Source organism: Poecilia mexicana, unplaced genomic scaffold (genome assembly GCF_051168715.1).
Source record: "Poecilia mexicana isolate PSO_F unplaced genomic scaffold, ASM5116871v1 scaffold_7, whole genome shotgun sequence".
Classification (NCBI taxonomy): Eukaryota; Metazoa; Chordata; class Actinopteri; order Cyprinodontiformes; family Poeciliidae; genus Poecilia; species Poecilia mexicana.
The window spans coordinates 10,608,927-10,622,790 of NW_028263376.1; the positions used below are offsets into that span (position 1 = coordinate 10,608,927).

General features: G+C 40.9%; 1 long non-coding RNA gene across 2 annotated transcripts; it reads right to left on the bottom strand.

Moving 5' to 3' along the window:
• Positions 1 to 2,046: 2,046 nt before the first annotated feature.
• Positions 2,047 to 13,532, bottom strand: LOC148158364 (uncharacterized). Of its 2 annotated transcripts, XR_015763763.1 has the most exons (3): positions 12,608 to 13,532; positions 4,977 to 5,121; positions 2,047 to 2,567 (listed from the first exon to the last, which is right to left on the bottom strand). It is a non-coding gene; the product is annotated as an uncharacterized LOC148158364 (long non-coding RNA). The 2 variants fall into 2 exon arrangements; XR_015763762.1 differs by lacking the exon at positions 12,608 to 13,532 and having other exon boundaries at positions 4,977 to 7,249.
• Between the last annotated feature and the right edge of the window lie 332 nt (positions 13,533 to 13,864).

A 13,864-nucleotide genomic window follows, 5' to 3' on the forward strand; every position in this document is an offset into this window, starting at 1 on the left:
AACAGCCACAAAAGAAACATGCAAATTCTCCAAAGGAATACCTGAAGCCGAGGTCTGAAGCGGGGAACTTCTTGCTGTGAGGTGATAGCACTAATCACCGCACCACCCCACAGGTGGGATATGTATTTCCACCAAAGCCCCTGTTCTCTCCCAGCAGCTTTGGACAGAGACGTCTCTGTGTGCCAGCATTAATTACTCCAGACTCTAAACTCTCCTTGTGGCGCTGCTGTAGAAGCGGCTTTGATGTCCGTGGAGTTCATCTCCAACCACGGAGCCTCTGCTACTCGTCCTCGTGTGAATCAGCTCAAAGGAGCTCCAGGATCTATCACGAAGAAGCCAAGACAGGTCGCTGTGGTAATTGTTCTTTGCGTAGGCTGCTCTTCTTTCGCTGTTGCAGGATTTCTGTTTGGTAGTCTGATGGTACAAACACAAGGAAATGCATAAATATGATGTGGAAGAGACATTACTGATTTCTTTTAAAAGCTTTCTACAAAAAAAAAAAAATCTGAAAAGTGTGACAGGCACATTCACTGTGCCTATTTTACTCTTTAAAAAAAAGAATTACAGTCAACCTGAGTCAACCTGAGAACAGTTCCGTCTCAGTAGAAATCAAACTGTAAAGGCTTTAGATCTTTGTTTAGAGAACATTTGAAGATCTCACAAAGAACTATCAAATAAATTTTAACGTGTATGACAAAACAAACCATGGCAGTCTGCCTAAGCTGCAGCCAAGAGTTGCATTACATATGGAGGAGCTTCAGAGGCGTTGAAGAACTGCTAGTCGTGTACGTGGATATTTTGATCCTCTTGGACAAGTGTCAAAAAGTGAGCCTTTGTTGAGAGAAAGCCAAAAGGCTTACTTGATATTTTCCACATTAAACACATGAAGGACATTTTTTGGTCAGGTGAGGCTAAAATCGACCTTTATAACCGCTCTTCTGCTCCCAGGTGTAAAAAAAATAAAAATACCTTGTTGTCGTGGTTACACATTATAACAACAGCTCAAAAGCAAAAAAGTAAGAGCGAAAATCTTTCCAGCTGCACGCAGCATCCAAAACCAGAAGGAATTACTGTCCAAACGTATATCGCCTCATCCAAAGACAAAAATGACCTACAAGCATGAACAAAAAGCATAAATCTGAACTAACTTAGCGCTACTCCAAGATGCTGCCACCTCAAGCTTTAGTTACTTAATAATGTAAAGTAGCGTCCCATTTACTCTGAACTCCCGACCAGACAGATAACTCTGCCACTACAGAGTGTGTTAAAATGTGACTGGAGCAGTTCAACTATCAGAAATCATTGGCTAACCTGTTGCTTATGCAGCTAAACCGCATGTCTCAGTGAAAACCTCTTCATGTCTTAGCTGTGACTCCAAGTCCACTTCTTACTTAATATGGGCAGCTCTGTGAATACGAGCAGCTTTTATCTCCAGCAGTCACCTGGATCCAAATTTTAACCCACTAATCTGAATGAACGCCCCTGACCCTTCTGCTTCTGCCTTGATGTTAACAAAAACCAACAGCGTGCTGCTACAAGTATTCAGCCTTATTCCTGATAGTTTGTTCCCGCGTGTGTTTGTTACATAGAGGGAAGAACATGCCAGATTTAATTGAAGCATTTTAAGTGCTCTTGAGGATTCAGTATTATACATGCAGTGGATTTAAACGCCTGGCATTTTTGGATCAGATGGTTATTTATACTGAAGACTTACTTTCACTTCTGGTCTGACTTATATCTGTATCTTCACATCAACTCTGTGTCAATATTAGGACTTTAAATTGACATCGTCTATATTTATATCAGCATCCATCTGGTTCGTCCTCTGGTATAATTTCCTGAAGGTGCCAGTCATCAGACCATTCGGGAAGAAGACAGTCACAATAAACAGGTTGAGGTATAAAATGGGCAGAAATGAAAACAAATGCCCTTGTGAAGATGCTGGCTACTTGGAAACAAGATTTGTGCCCACATGGGCTGAAGAGAGGGAAAAAGGAAGGAAGGAAAAATCTCCAAAAGCAACAGAATGAGCCACATCACAGTTTGCAAATGCATGAAGGGACAAAGGCCAGGTAAAATTATTTATTATTTATTTTGTCACATTACTACCAAAGACCACAACGCTTTTGATTATGATTTTAAGTGATAGACCAACACAAAATAGCCCGTGTTTGCCAAATGGAATGAAAATGACACAAAATATTCAGTGCTTTTAATACAAAGTGTGGATTATGTTCCCCTTTACCCTGACGTCTATAAATAAAATCTTACACAGTGTGGGCCATACGTTTTCCATACATAGAAAAAATAAACATTTTAAATTGGACGACCGTTTTTATTTTTGTGGGACTCTGTAATCGCTGCACGACTTGCACCGCTTCATGGTTGATCCGCAACATTTCCAGTTCTCTGAAACTTGCAAACAGGTTTTGCCACAGTGCCGTGTGTGTGATGCTCGCTCCAGGTTTTCTGTTAAAGTTTCGTGCAACCATGCGACTGCTTCCCGATCCATCCATCAGTATCATTTCAATTCTTTGATCTTTTGTCAAACACATCTTCTTGGGCATCTGAAATATAAAAGAAACATACATTTTACATTCTCCTATGTATGGAAACTTATGGCCCACACTGTGGAATTCAGTAAAGTAAAAATAAAAAACATAAAAAAAAGTAAGAATAGACCCAACGTCATTGGCATTTTTTTAAATTTTTTTTGACCTCACGAATGAAAGGTTCACTTTCTATTTTTTGTATTAGAACAAAACCATCCTGTTTGTCGTCCAGGAGGCTGAATAAGCTCCAGAAGAAAAGCCATTCTTGGCCTGGAAAGGGGGTTTCCACTCCACCATCACCTGTTATTGTCCCAGACTGAGCAGCTGAAAGCTCATGAGTGAGTCCACGCTCTTTCGGAGTCGTACTCCCATGGCCTTTTTAGAAATGCTACCTCGCAGGAGAATAAAACTATTCGCGGTAAACTCATGCATTAGTTGCCTCTTCACTATTTGCTTTGCTTGCCTGCGGTGACTGACAATACATCTCAATGGAAAGAAAATACAAAAGCTTCACGCGTCCACTGGAGTAACTCGAAAGTCGTTTTCTGTCGTTGTTTGGTAATATCCTTTTATTTATAACGCGCCACTTCCCATTTCCACGTTACGTCCTCAACTTTTATTTTAGGGGACATAGCTTCCAGCGGAAGACATTCAGCTCTAAAGAGCTATTTTAGGTTGATGATGAAGGTACGCCCCGTTTTTATGTCTGTATTTATAAAATCATGGAAAATTTTTCTGACTGCTAGTTTTGCTCACAATGCACAGAAGAAAGGAGAAGAAGAATGAAGGAGCGAATAAGACCTTGAGTTGGAGGGGGAATAAGAAGAATAAAAAGATGAATTTGCAGGTGGATTTGATTCCCTCAGACAACTCCAAGGAGACTGACACAGGCAGAATATTAATGAGAAAAGTCTCTGTGTAAAGCTGTGTGCAAGGTGGTGATGGAGTGGAGCGGCGGCGGCGGTGATGGAGAGGGGGGCCAGGAGAGCCAAAGATGGTGGAGAGACCCAGAGAGTGAAAGACAAAGACACCGGGCGAGAGAGAAGGAGAGAAATGTCAATGAAAGAGAGGGAGAGAGGAGAACAGGGACACGGTGGAAGAGAAAAGATGAAGGAGAGGCGAAGAGCCTGAAAGAAAAACAGATGGAAGGCGGGAGAGACCGGTGAGCTAATGGCAGAAGACAATCAGAAAGAGACAAAAGGAAATGATAGATAAGAGGTAAAGAAATGGTGCCGACATTAAAGGGAAAGGAGAGGGAGGGAGAGAATAACAAGCAACAACGTGGTGAAGGTCGTGCAGGGAAAAGTTAGACACAATAGCATAAGTGCAAATGAAAAGAGAAAATATCAGAAACAAAGTTTAAAGCTGATCTGGCTGCATGTCTGACTGAGGGTGATGTCCTGCTGGACGGCGGCCCCCAGCCTCAAACCTTGTGAAACAAAGTTTCTTTCAGGACTTTCCTGTGTTTTTCTACGTTCGTCTTCCCTTTCATTCTGACTAAATTCCTTGTTTGTGCTAAAGAAAAACATCCCCGGAGCACAATGCTGCAAGAACCAAAGATGGTGGCTCTGGGTGTGTTAAACAGCGGGGACGGGGTGATGTGTGACTGCTAGCTGTCTCTGCCACGTACAACTCGCAGTTCAATTTAAGTTTCATTTGAATACTATCTGGCTTGTGGTAGACTTTAAAGTACAACTACTTCCCGTTTAGTTTTGCCTAAAACCGTCTCAGTGTCGGTCACTTTGGTTTAGCGGTACTTTGGAAGTTGGATTCTGCTACTTGTTTAAAACTGTACTACGTTTTTAAGCGACGTGATAAGAGGTTTCCATCACTCAGTGTTTACTAATAAGGCCATTGGCTGCACTGTTATATATTCTGCTAATAAAAGCAGCCATTTACACACATTTCAGATTTTTCTGTTTCATTTTCCAAGTATGCGATACCTTGAATCGGTCTGGCACAGTCAAAAAACCAAAATACGACATACTTCGCTTTGCAGTCGTGAAATGACCAAATGTGGAAAGCACAAAGAATGAGACGAGGAGGGAAAGACTGGAATCAAGAAGTTATTACTTCTGACGGAGAGACTAAAAGTGCTGGATTGGTCGGGTGGAAAGAAAAACTCTTGACAGAGGAAGAGAAAGCCACGCAGCGAGATGAGCTTTGGGGTTGTATGCAAGCGTAAAGGACGATCACGAAACAGGGCGAGGCTGACAGATCGACGGGAGGAAGCAGTTGGTCTGGGCATCAAGCCGGTCTCAGAGATCATTTGACAGGAGATGAAAAACGCAGGTGATGAGCAGCGCGGCGGCGCAGATGATCATTCAGGAAAGATGAATGCAGATGAGGAGTGGCAGTGAGGAGATAAAAGAAACACCAAGGGAGGGAGAAAAAAAAAAAACCAGCAGCGGAAGACTTAAATACCTGTGGTGTCACCTTTGTTGGTGCATGATGCCATCGCCCTGCAATAATATGAACACAGACTGCGTGGGCTGTTTCCAGTCACCTCGCTCCACTTTTACTATATATAGTACATCTGCATGTGCTTCTGTTTCTTGTTGTTTTTCAGCTAAAGAAAGAAAGAAAAAACAAAAAGAGACTTATAATTCACGTGAAAAATGAGGCGGATTTTGTGCCCAGGAAAAAAAAAAAATGTTTTGAAACAACCACTGTTGGAAAACTCCACGGGACTTTGATTCGCAGCTCTTTAACATGCTCCATTTCATTATCAATACCACATTATCGCATTTATTTCGAGGCACCGCAATAATTACCCGATGAAAAACTAATGACAGGAACATCATTTACAATTATAAGCATGCGAGGATCTAGCGGCTGCATTATTAATTCTGTGATCGGGGGATGGATTTGGAGGGAGATGGGATTATTTCATGGAACAAAAGGCAATGATAATTCAGCTGCTCCGGGTTTGTAATTACTATGCTAAATGCTTGGAGGGAGTAACTGTGTGAAATGCCACTACTACAATTACTACTGCTGCTTAGAATATTGTCACATTCTTTACTGAGTGTTGTTACAGATATAATGGATAAATACACTGACAATATCTGAAAAGCTGTGTATTTATAGTTTTTTTTTCTTTTGATCCACATATAAAAGGAATGTTAGAAACAGATCCTGAACTATGGGTAATTCAAATGTCTATGCAACTTCCATGCACCAAATTTTATTTTTTCCCCCATCCAAATATATGCTATGTACAATATTGGGACTTACCAGTTATTTGCTATATCGTCAATAATAATATTAGATAAATATATTGGCACGAATTTTCATACCGGTGCATCCTTACCCTGCAGATTCTTGCTTTCTTGCACTCCAAATTTGTTTTCTTAAGTTGCTAGCAAAAATAAAACTTCTTTTGAATTGTGTTCTCTCATATTTGCAAAGTAACGAATTAAATCAGCATTTAACGGCCTGTGCAACTCTTTTCTTTTATTTGCAATGTATCTTCTAACTTTCAAAAACGTCGACACAGTGTAGAAGCAGCAGAAGACCAAGAATCCAGGGAGAGGGAATAATAAAAAAGTAAGAAAAAAAACAAATCAAATATAAGTAGACGTATGTGACGTGACAAAGTAAGTGAAGTGGAATCAGACTTGTGTTGTCATGACATCGCACCGGCCTTGAACTGCTGATTCACCCCCAATATGTACAAGGCCTGTTCATTTTTTGACACATCCAGTGTCGTTTCTCCATCACACCATCAGACACGTGTGAAGGCTCTGTCAGTGTCAGCAGATATCAACCCAGCATGTGTCTATAAAGCTGATCGGTATGCAGGCGAATCGGGTTTTCGGCACATCTTAGCTACACTTTAACAAGGACAACCCTGTGTCTCTCTGTGTGGATCACTATAAATGATTGGGAACATTTTTCTTTCTTTTTTTTTTGTGGTTGTTGTTCATCTCTCTTTTATAAGTGGTGAGTTCTTTGACCCAGAGGTCTGCAGAATCCATTCAGCAGCACTAATAAGATTTCAGAGATCCACGGTCATCAGTCTTAAAACGAACCTGCCTTTCTAAATTTCACAAAAATTGACTTTTTGAAAGTGCAGCGAGCAGCAGGTGAAGAGAGATGGTGTTCACCTCTGCAGACGCACCAAAAAAAAGGAGCAGTTCATCACTCCTCTTACTAAATTCAATTTGGGGGACAGCCAAGGAAAGACTACTCCTACTTCCCATTTATTTAAGATTTGCTGAGGATAACTATACGAGAGTGAGCCAGCCAGCCCTGTGTGCGCTGTAACAGACCTGCAGGACATCCTGTCTGAAGCTGTTGAGTGAAGGTCAGACATTACCTCCCACAAAACTCGGATCAGTCACATTAATGTGCAGAAGCAAAGAAGTACTGACTCAAGAGGTACTGACAGCTGTGTGGGTGGACTGACTGCGTACCTGGATGGGCAAAATAGTAACATAAGAGATCCCCACCATGCCCTTTAGTAAAGTCGCTGATATTTGTCACCGTATCAGAGGTCATTTTTCTCCAGCACCGTTTCTCGGTGTTCGTAGGACACGCCAACAGAATAAAAATACTCGCGTTATTAAAAGATTTTGCAACAGATTTTAGTTTTTATGACCAACTTGGCCTCAGTAAATATGGTAAGAAGCAAAACCCCGTGTGATTTCTGTTTGGTGAAACCCAAACAATGAAACAATCAGCTGACAAGACAATGCACCACATACAGAGTTTTAGCTAAATTTTGGGGAAAATAAGGAATCAAAATTTTCTTTATTTTTTCTGTATTTGTGTATTGACAACTATCCAGTTCAGTTTTTCTATGCTTGCCTAACTTTGTGGCAGCTGTGTGGGTGGACTGTCCTAATCCTTAAAAAGTATAAAAACCTCTCCCTTTTTGTGCTTTTAGAGATTTTTGTTTGTCACGGAGCTGTCGGATTTGAGGAATTTTGAAAATTGAAGAGTTTTGGTAATAAGATAATAGGCTAAACACAGAGGTCTCTGTTTTTATCATGCTAACCATGGTAACTGTGATAATTGCTATTTGAAAAAGATAGAAAAGGTTTACAATGTGAAAGTTGTCCTTCTTTTAAGAAAAAAAAAGCTAAATTCTGTTTTGTTTCCAATACAAGTCATCTTGACTTAACATTAGTTTGACAAAAACAAACAAAGATATTCCTGGAGTATGAACTAAAAAGTTAGCATACAGAATTACAGCAGTTAGCTGAAGGAGGATAAACCTCTCAGGCCCAGAGCCACAAATTTACTGGATTATTTCCCTTTTTTTTCTTCATATATCATTCTAATATTTTTATATACCACTGAAGTACTTTAAGTAATCCTGAAAAGGTCAAAGTCACTTTCAAAAGACAGTAAAGTATGGGCAGCTGAAAGGTTTTGCAGACTACTTTGAATCAAATGTGGTAGTAGGTACGATAGGCTTTAATCATCCATTTAACAATTAACTTAAAAGTCTTTAAATCAGCAGTCTAGTGATATGAAGTGCTCTTCTTTCACAACTCTGGACGCTGGCTGCATCCACTCAGGATGTCCTGGCTAACACAAGATGATTCTTGTAAAAAAAAGAACAACAACAAAAACAAAGAAGATAAAAATAGAATTACATAAAATATCATCAGACTTTGCTAACCAAACAAAAATAATCTCGAGGTGAATGATTAGTTTGTCTAAAACATCGAATCAATCAACAAAAACAAAGAGAAAATGTGTAGAATAATTACACACACAAAAAAAACAAGCAGAGGGTTGGGTGGGGCAAAAAAAAAGAAGAAGCGGAAGACCGAAAGTGACTCTTCAGAGTGATGAAGAGCCCACCTGGCTCTCATTTTGGCAACCAACTGGTGCCACTGGAGCACAGAGAGAAAACCGAGAAGGAACAACAGGGTGGGGTAGAGGAGTAGGGAGCACGGGCGGAGGAGGAGGGTGAGCAAAGGAGGGAGTAACGGTCGTCTCCATGGTGAAATGTGGTCGCCATGGTTACCCACAGAGCCCGGGTCAGCGGCTCCAGAACTGTGCACGCTGTTTGCACACACGCAAACGCACGCGCGCGTACAGGTCATTACTTGTGTTTGCGTGTGTGTAAGTGTGTGATTAAAGATGTGTGGTGTTGTCAGAGTCACAGAGGGGTGTGAATGTCTACACTTCAGGAGGTAAGAAAAGAGGCATGTGTGTGCGTGTGCGTGTGTGTGTGTGTGTGTGTAAGAGAGAGAGAATAAGACAGGGCATTGTTTCATCTCTTTGCCTCCTGTCGGGAATACATGTTTGCATCTGACGTGTGTTGCTGTTTGTGAGTTTTGTTTGCGTAGGTATGCGCGCGTGTGCGTATGTGTGTGTGTGTGTGTGTGTGTGTGTGTGTGTGTGTACGTGCGACTGCTAGGTCAAACAGGTTGATAGCAAAGAGGGGGTGACGAGATAACTGTGACTCAAGTGATGCTGCCACGTGCGGACGCCCGGCTCTTCCTGTATTTTTCAGGGAGTTTGAGGGCCCCTCATAATGGCGTGTTTTAACTCAGATAGAAGAAGAAAAGTTAACCGGTGCGTATTGCTGTGCTGCCGTTTCAGCACACCCGAGCACAAAATCAGAAGTTCATACAAGACATTCACTCTCAATTTTCCCAGCTTCTTTCCACTATTTAGGCAATTCACATGGTTACAATGAAATGTAGGCACACGGCGACACATCTCACCGTGGCGCTCTGACACTTTGATGTGCTTGGATTCATGTGACTGTCTCTTATTAATGCCACTCCCTGTCAAACATTTAAAATCTCAGCTCTGTAGATCTGTTTTAAGACTAAAATCAATGTTTGTTTTTTTCTAGATTTCACCAGGGCAAACAATTGTAAACATGTAAAAAATCTAGTAATTTCACTTTAGCAGCATTCAGTCTGTAATGCTGTAAAAATGTTGCGTCAAGCTAACCATTAGCCGCTATCTATCCCAAAGTTAGCATCTCCTTTGGTAATGTAACGTCTATTGCATGTAATGACGTGCTTCGTAATTTGTGACTGTATGATGTTTTTATGATGTAAAGCACTTTGAACTGCCTGGTTGCTGAAATGTGCTATGCAAATAAACTTGTCAGAGGTCGATAATCAAGTTTACTCTAAAGAGTAAAACAGTTTTCTCTTTAAAAGTAAACTATTTTCTATGGAGGCATGTCTTCTGTTTATTTGGGCTGTCACAACAAAGCATTTTGATTCTTTACTTAATTAAACAATCAAAACTTGTTTCTTCACCAGCTATGTCAAAACAATTGGTAATATAGTTTAGTAAATATGATACACGACAATGTAACCTGTGCAATATCAGAGGTGGTAATGATTTATATGTTGGTAGTGCAGGTTTGGAGAGGCAAGCACGGCAGACTGCCAGCACACAACATGTGTATAAAGTGCTTCTCTCCTTTATATCCCACAGCAACAGCAGTTTGTGTCAGAAAAGGACGCTGTGATATTGAACTGAAGCCGCTTACCTGACCTCGGTACCATCGCGGCAAACCCAAACTAAAGCCCATTTAAACCTGCTTGCTGTTTTAAACCGAGCACAGAAAACTCTGCTACAAACTTCAATTAATCTGCACGCGGAGCAAAGCTTATTAAATTGCGTTGACCTGGTTTTTCTCCGTCCACCTAAATGAGGCACCTCTTGCTGTTAATGAGCAAGGTCTTAGCAAAGACACTAACATTCATTACATTTATTACACACAATGTGATACTTGCTGTAATCAACAGAGCCAACGATTACAGCATAAAAAAACCCCAAAACAACAACAGGACACATAAGAAACAGTGAGAGGTTTCCACACAGCTGTCGGTGCCCGATGGAGACCTTAATGTCTGACCTCTTGCGGGATGCAGTGCGTAAGTTGAAGGAGAGGGTCCTCTTAATAAATGATCTCACCGTGTTCTGTCTGTACACTGAAAACTAAAAGGTTTCATGACCTGGGGGCAAAGCAGACCTATTGAAAAGGCACCGAGAAAGGTCATAAATTCATAGATATCAGCAGTGGGAGAGCTGTAGCTTCCCCGCTTCCCGGACTGTCCGTGTGTATTTCTGAGGTGTTTTGAAGGTCAGTGCAAAAGGCTCAGCATGCCTGGCTGATCCATCCAGTGGACTACCAGTTCCCAAGCTGCTGCCCTTTGAAGCGGTCAGAAGATTCAGGTAGGATTTCCACCCCAGTAGAAGTGTTGCATTGTCTGCTCCATTTCAGCTTATTTTCAGATATCAGACTCTTTTCCAGCACCTAGATGTCTTAAAGATAACACTTCTGCTGGTCTTTGAAGCTTCTGCTGCATCATTTTTAAACAGTAGCAGACTAGAAACACCCCACAGGTCCTGTGTTTCATCTGGCTTCTGCAGACTGATCACGAATGCCTAGACAAATCTCTCATTCAGAGATTTCAGGGTATTTAATCAGCTCAACAACAACAACAAAGAAAAAACCCCACAGAAAGTTACCAACCTTGGTATGGTTGTTTTTTTCCTCACTTCTTTGATTAGATCTAATTTCTTTTTAAACCTTAGCTTTGATTCCACATCCCTTTCTGTCTTACTAGGAAAGTGACATAAATGCCAAACTGTGGACCCAGCAACACACATCAAAATGTTTAAAAGCATAAGTTTTCTGGACCCATTCTAACCCTGGTGTGTATCCCCAGTGGTCAGTGGGTGAGATGGAGCCTGTGTCGTTATGAACACGTCAACAGTGCATCACAGAAACACACCAACTTGCCATGTTGTCCTGTGGAAATGTAATTTTTTTATATAAACCACTAAACTTTATATGAATTATTTAGTGGCTTGATCAGTACAGAAGCTGTATATTCACACAGCAAATGTCTGTTTGTTGCCTTGTTGTTGTGAAATATTTATGTTGCTTTATGTTCTCTTTTATCTCCTACAGGTGAGGCGTGTATCACCGATTGCTCTCTCACACACGTAGATTGTGTGACTTTACCTCTGCTCCTGATATGAAAGGGTCTTTAAAGATAAGTCACGGTTAAAATATATCAATGAATGATTTAACAATGAAATATAAGCAAATTAAACCAGTTTTCTATTCCATCTGCGGATTTCTTTGAAGTATCATTTGAGGGGCGTCGAGCAAAACAATTCAATTTTCTCAAGTATTGAATGTTATGAACAAAGTTACTCATGAACTTGGAACTCTTTTGTCTTTGACCCAGCTCCGACACATGGCCCTCCTTCTCTGATTGTGACCTTTGACCTCTCTGACATCATTTATCATCGCACCGAAGCCCCCTGAACGTCCTTTGAAAGGACACGAACGGACCTCCTGCTGCACATCTCTTCTCAACCTTTTCAAATTTGATCCGGGCTCTCGGTGGTGCATCTGGGCCAGCCGGTGAATACAGTGGGACCCTCCGCACGACGAATTTTGAAAGCCTTTAAATGCACCAACAGAGACATTAGCGGCCTTTCTGACAACGCCTCGGTTGGTGTGCAATGTCACTTGAGGCGCCTGCAATTACATTTTGGACAAGGAACTCCAATCGCGCCTCAAGTGGCACCGTGATGGCCCCTCCACCAACTTTCCAGTGATTGTGAGGTCACGTTGCCTGCCTCCAATAACATATAATCAGCACATCAGCAGACAAAGGTTAGAAACAAAAGGAAAGGAACTTTGGTTTAATGGTCACATGGGAGCCAGAATATTCCCCCCCCCCAAAAAAAAGAAAACCCCAGAAAACTGTGATTTCTTTGCTCTGCCATTTAAAACAATTATTGTCAATCAAATTCTCAAGGTATCAACCACATGCTGGCGTTTTGTATACACAGATGTCACAAAACATTAAATATAATAGCTAGGTTAATGTTAATTTTGTAAAATTGCGTTAATCCCATTTTGATGTACTGACGATGAGAGGACATTATCCAAAGGCACATGGTTTCATCCACTAATTTGTATATCTATCCTTCTTTATTTATATCAGTTATATCATTAGCATAACAACGGTTAAACAAATGAAATACAACAAGACTGCTTCGTGTTCTTGCTTAAGTGTCTCACCAAAGCGGACCTGACATACCTGAGATTCAGTGTTTTGAGCTCTTTCTCTCTGTGGTGGCCTGCTGTGTTTGAGGTAAACAACATTCCTTTCCATTTCAATCCCAGGGAGGAGGGAATGAGCCATTAGGCTCCAGAAGCCAGCCAGTTCCCCACTGTCTGTCTGCAAGCTGAGAGCTGGCAGGCAGGCAAGCAGGATAACAGGCTTCCTTTTCCATCTACTGGATGGCTGGATGTTACACTCCGACGGTGGAGGATGCCAACAAAGTGAGCATGGAAAAGCCTCCAGGGTCCCAGAAACTAACAGAAAGAGGGGGAGAGGGGGGGTAAAAAGTGGGAATTGTAATTTGAATGCTACTGTTAGTTTCCTTTGTTTTGTCTGGAATGATTTGCTGCATGCGCCAACAACGCAAAGGAAGGCTCGTCTTCAAGGAGGTGATGACTGGCGATTCAAAGATTCAAAGACGGGCTGACAGCTCGGCTCCACGCTTCCAAAACATCATCATTTGTTTTAACACCTTGGCAAGAAGAAGAAAAAAAAGACAAGACTACATTATTTTACAAGGACATTTTGTTTCATTTTTGCCACATAGTACCAGTACTTAGCTTATTGTGAGGTCTGATGGGACAGGTGAAAGATTTAGAAGCTGTAACAAGCAAAGACAATATACATGTTTTTTGCAATGAAAACTGCAGAATTTTTAAAGCAGAACTGACATATTTGGCCTGGTGACAAATAAGATTCTATGGGGGTTTTTTTCTTCAAATGAAAAATATAAAATTAAATTGTGTTGATATACCAGATACTGGTAAGACAATAACTACTGAAATTGATTAAGTAATATCTCTTACTGCAAGTTTCAAATTCAATTTTAGTCATCTGACTGCTGAGATAACTGAATTTTGATCAACCTACACAGGGTGTTTGCATAATACTACATGAAATTAAGCAAATGCTGCAGCATTCGCCCCACATCTGCACTTTGCATATGAGAGCTTGTGTGCCTAACCTGAAGATTTATTCAAAATGTCCAAAAGAATATGCAACAGGCTGATTTGACAGATGGTCAAATTATGCATGTAGCAGCGTTAACACCTCACTTTCTAAATGTGTGTATCATCACAAAAACATATTTTGCTGAGAACTCTTAGTCATTTTCAAAACATTAGTAAACATGTCCTGACAATTCTCTGATTTGACGACAACAACAGCCTTCAAGCATATAAAAAATACTTTTCATTAAACCCACATTTTTTAAATTAAAAATATTGTTTTTTA